The following is a 6,000-nucleotide window of genomic DNA, read 5'->3' as shown; positions in this document are numbered from 1 at the left end:
CTGGGGATCCATGAAATTATGGAGTAACACAGGAGCTTTGAGGATAAATTTGGACTGTACTTAATGTCAACAGTCTGCTACACTGACTCAGGACTACAGTTTGCATTTGATTACCATCACTGCACACCTTAACATCGTTTATCTGTAATAAATTTGTTCGGTGACTGTTTGTTCTTCAGTCTGGTTCCTCTCAGGTTTCTTCCTTATGCCATCGCATGGAGTTTTTCCTTCACCACTCTCACCACCGGCTCACTCATTAGGGACAGACTAACAGTTAAAAAGAACAATCTTATTAATTCTTTCTTAATAAATTATCTGTGTAAAGCTGCTTTGAGACAATGTTTATTGTTTAAAGCGCTATACAAATGAAAATGAATTTAATTCAATTGAATGCAATGGTTTGCAAATCTCATAAACCCAAATTTTATTCACAATAGAACATAGAAAACAAACTGCAATGTTTAAACTAAAGAAAGTTCTCGTTTGAGTCCAGTCCCTATCAAGGTTTCTCCCTCATGCCAATTTGGGGAGTTTTTTTCTGGCCACAGTCATCACTGGCTCACTCATTAGGTATAAACCTACAATGATAAGGAAAAAACGAATAGACTAAAATTCTACACTCTTCTATATAACTTTAATCCAGCTTTATCTCTGTAATGCTGCTTTGAGACAACGTCCATTGTTAAAAGTGCTATACAAATAAGAATTATTTGAATAAAATTCCCTCAACATCAGTACATATAAGTCTGTGACCTGAGGAGACCAGTAGCTGGCATTTTTGAAGAGAAATATTGTCCCATTTGTTCTGATCTTTGTCATATTTTTTGTACTGATCTTTGTCATATGATTCACATCATGATATGCCAAATGTACTCATTTGCTTGATTGCATGCCAGCATTTGTGCCAAAGCACTCTCGCTGATGCCATGCTGAGAATGTAGAAGCATGTGTTTCATAAGAAGCCTAATGATGGAACACTAGGCACATTGCAGCATGAGTCATACCCAATTGGTCACTTAGTACTGGCTCAAATAGAATGTTAAAAAGAATGGCATGGAAAATAGACCTGACTTTAAGGCTGAGTCATTGTAGTCCATTATTCTTTAATACAGCAGCATTCTTAATTGAATTGACTGGTCTTACTTTTTTAGTTTAACGATTTACATCACAGCCTGATTTGTAAACAGCACCAAACAGTACAGACAAGCTCTCAAGAGGATGATGTATTCAGCTGAGAGCACCATCCTCACAGTGCTCCCTGACCAGTAGTATATTTATAGCAACTGGTACTGGACTAAGGCCAAGAATATAGAAGGACCTTGGAATCACATACCATACTTATGGTATAATATTTAAATTTTTGCACGGAATACAATTTCTATTTCACCTAAAACACAAAACATAAGGCTATACACTTATTGTTGTTCTCATTATATAAAGAAAAGTTTATGTATCTTCCCCTAAATTCATAATGTACATTTAAGAGTTTAAGAGTAACACATTATACACTCAGTTTTGTTTAATCAGCCTCTAAAATTGAGAGATTATAGTGTTCTGTACAGAGGAACTCAACTATACTACACAGTGCTATTTATATAACTGTTTTGTATATGACAAACTTTGGATTGTGATGTAACAAAAACTAAGGGCACTTGCATGTTAGTTTTGACATCCTTAAGATATAAAATGAATTTGGAGTTGATCTGAGAACATCAACCTTTTCCACCCAAAGTAAGAAAAACAGTAATTGGTTAGCTTCTTGGGTGAGAATTTTTAAAGTACTCAGATTGTCTCGAAATGCATATGGTATGTAACTGAATATGTAGAATTCTATTTTATTCTTCCTTCTGTATGTTTACTCTACATATTTAAATCAATTATATGTCACAAAGCAGTTGTTACAAATATTTTACTGCATGTTGTACTTTGTATGGTTATACTGTATGTGTGACAAATAAAATTTTGTTAGCTCGCTTTATTTCTTCTCCTTTTAACCATTATTTAATGCGAAGACAAAGTTTCACAAAATATTCTAAATATGGTTGTGCTTGTGTGTGTGACATGCTTGAGTTTGCAGTGACAATCACAATTTGCATTTGTAGTAAAACCCCTGTGTGTACTGTGGTGAATTCTTAACTTGATTGTTGACTGCTGAGGTAATGTTCTCACAATTATTTTCTGTTTTTTTTTCCCACCAGGTAAAGAATTCTTCTGTCATCTACCACCGGTCTTCTGGGCATTTTGGTGTTTATGACTAGTGCATTCTTTTTTTTTTTTATTGTATTAACTAGTTGAATTGGCCACATGTATTATTTGTCATCTCTCTAATGTTTTTTTTTTTTTTCCCAGCAAAAGATTCTAAATGCAAATAAAATGAACTCTATACCTTTTATCTGCTCTTTTGTAAATGAAGTAATGAAGAAAGTAAGGAGAAGACAACCGTCCAATGACTTTTGAAAAGTGCCGTAATTCTTACAGCATTTAGCTAATATGTATACTCTGACAACAGAAATGACTTATTAATGTACCTGAATATATATTTTTAGTATAGAGTCACTATTGTTACAAATCAGGATAAAAATGTATGAGAAATTGCCTAGGTGTTCAGCCAGTCTAACCAGGCTAAGCTGGAAAGTTGTTTTTTTTTTTAACCAACTTAAAGCCCTGAACAGGGGCAGCACTTATCCGGAAAATTTTATTTACATTAAATTGATGTATGAACCTCATATAATAGCTGGAATCCACCAGAAACACTTCACAGCCTACAAACAGTGTGGTCACAACTTGCTACACAATTATTTGCCTTTGGATTTTGGTTTGGCTTCTGTTCAATGTGTTTGATCTTTGTTTCATGTTTCCCAGTGTTTTTAATAAAAAGGCTAATCCTGTATTTGCAACCATCTCTGCTTTCAATAATAAATAAATTTTTATCAAGATTAAAGAAAAGAGTATAAAATGTCTGTGTTTTTGCTTTGACGTTGGACATTTCTATTGAACAGTCTGACTTTGATTCTGCGGGAATAAAGCCTTCTCCTTGACATCACAACTTTGGAGTCTGTCATCTTTAATTGGGGTTTTTACTTTGAAACAAAAATTAGTTTGTTCTTGTTTCAATTAGTCACAACAATAGATTTAAGATTTTCATGATGTTTTTATTAGCACACACCAACAGTGTTGGTGTAAGTTGGTTCTGTACAGCTTTAACAATCAACAATAAATATACATAGTACACTAAACAAAGTGTAAGACAAGAAACCAGGACAAGAATGTAAAATACTGATTAGACTGAGTTGGTGCAAATTCCGCTGAAGGGAACATGTGCAAAAAGTTGCAGTGATGAACCGGAACCAGAAGACGAAGTAATGAGTGGAGCTGATGTGTAACAGTAATGACTATTAGATTTCGGAGTGCAGATATAACATTATGGCAGTAAAGATTATGTGAACTAGGTATCTGAAGAACAGTTATGATTTGAGGTCTCTATTGGCAAGAAGAAGGAAGGAAACCTGTACTAAAGCGGCTTGATTTTGTCCTTAAAATGTGCAGATATAGAGAGAACATGAAAAGTAAACCATCACGACTGCTACAATATAATTGAAAAAAATCTTCATTTAAAGCCTTCATTTTTATCTATTGAGTAGACTTGAAAATCTAAACTAAAGAAAATTCCTCCACAAGCCTCAGCGAAGAAAGTTTGCATTTGTCCATAATCACTGTCAAATGACAACAGGACAAAAGTGTAGTACAATATTTGCTGATTATCAGCTCAGTTTTTTAGAAACTGTTCAGTGAAACATGTTTTCAAGATTATACTAAAAGTCCATCTACTTTACATTTATTAGATGTAATCTATTAAGGTTCATGTTCAGGATTGATTTAGTATGTCATGATTCACACATGTAAATGGTACAATGTGCTATAGCACAAAAACAGACAATAGAATAAAAGGGATTAGTAAAACTACCAATAAATATGACCAAATCAAATTTTACTAGTACAAACAACAAAAAAATTCTTTAGCTACATTTTTCTTAATTTATTTAAGGAAACTGGCTGATTTATTCCAAGCTTTCTGGAAAGCTTGCTGGAGATCTTTCTCTAAAAGCTAAATCTAAGAATGACTTAGATTAGTTATTTTGTAGAAGCTTAGTAGAAGGTTAGTTCTGATCAGAAACAGGGTTGTTAATTCATATGGTCTATAAGATCAAATAAACAGTTTCTCTGTAATATAAAGTCCACAATATAAAAAAATGAGGGAAACGTAGTTGTGCACAGTTTAAATAAGAAAAAATAAACATGGACACACTTGTTTACACAGAGAACTAAAAAGGAAAAAACAAACATGAATGAGGAACATAAATTTTGTGCAAACAACAGCCTATGATTTTATATCTTTTTTTTTTTTTTTTTTTATCCAGTCACCACATTAGACTAAATTTGTGCATTTAACACTGTATGCATATAAAGCAGAAATCTGTCTACCTGATCATGGCTTTAAATCTATTTCAAACAGCTCGTTTCAGCTTGAAAACCCTGAATTAATGCTCCTAATAAATTGTTTATGCGAGTTCTTAATACTACAGTATTACTAGACATTGTCTTAACATACACTACATGGCCAAAAGTATTGAGACACTTCCAGCTATATATGATTCTTTCTCAAACTGTTACCCCAAAATTGGAGGCACACAATTGTATAGAATGTCTTTGGAGGCAGTTGCATTCAATTAGCTTATGAAACCAAATCTGTTCCAGCCCGACAATGCCCCTGTGTACAAAGCAACTCCATGAAGATATGGTTTACATGGATCGAAGTGGAAGATCTTAAGTGGCTTGCTATAGGGTTCTGATCTTAACCCTGTTGAACACTTTTGGTATGAATTGGAACACTGACTGCACCCTGAGTCTCCTCATCTCACCTACATCAGTACCTGACTTTACTAACATCCTTGTTTCTGAATTAGCACAAATCTTCACAAACAGATATTGTAACAGCAAATGGGGACTAAATGTATAATATGATGTTTATATTATGCTGAAACTTTCGTCCATATAGTGTCTCTACTGTTTTTTAACCCAATTTGTCCCCTCTGTGTGAGGGTTAGGGTTAGCACTTGTTCTCCAGTACCCATCAATACAAATAATTTGAGACTTTAAACTGACCCAGCTCCAGAAAACAGTAAAAATCTTGCTATGTGACCAGGGCCCCGAAAAAAGGGGGAAGATGACTTGTCCCACACAAAATTATAAAATAGTTTATATTACATTTACATTACAATAGTTTATTTAGTACTGATTCAGTGTCTGACTCTGATGATTTCTGCTTCAGTTAGTTTCACACGTGCTTTGAATATTAATAACTATTTCTAACTGCATGCTTTTTTTTTTCCCTCAATTTTCTTCAGAAATGAGTTAGGACCAGTTAGATCATCCTGTTATATGACAGCTATCAAACAAGAAGCACAAAGATATCACATGCTTCTTTTAAAACAAACGAAGCCACCGAGCAGCATTTATTTCAACCTGCTGCTTATTCAAAGTCAGGTAGCAACATGACAAATTCAAAACGCTATCCACCCACTTCTGCATACCCTTCTGCCTATTTTATGTTTGATAAAATATAATAGTAATAAAAACATTTAGTGTTTTTGTGTCTAGTGTTTCCAGGGCATATACAGTACAGACCAAAAGTTTGGACACACCTTCTCATTCAAAGAGTTTTCTTTATTTTCATGACTATGAAAATTGTAGAGTCACACTGAAGGCATCAAAACTATGAATTAACACGTGGAATTATATACATAACAAAAAAGTGTGAAACAACTGAAAATATGTCATATTGTAGGTTCTTCAAAGTAGCCACCTTTTGCTTAGATTACTGCTTTGCACACTCTTGGCATTCTCTTGATGCCTACTTTGAAGAACCTACAATATGACATATTTTCAGTTCACTTTTTTGTTATGTATATAATTCCACGTGTTAATTCATAGTTTTGATGC

This window comes from Silurus aristotelis (assembly GCF_946808225.1).
Source record: "Silurus aristotelis genome assembly, chromosome: 6".
Taxonomy (NCBI): Eukaryota; Metazoa; Chordata; class Actinopteri; order Siluriformes; family Siluridae; genus Silurus; species Silurus aristotelis.
The sequence above is the reverse complement of the archived record's forward strand: the minus strand, read 5'-3'. Positions refer to the sequence as shown.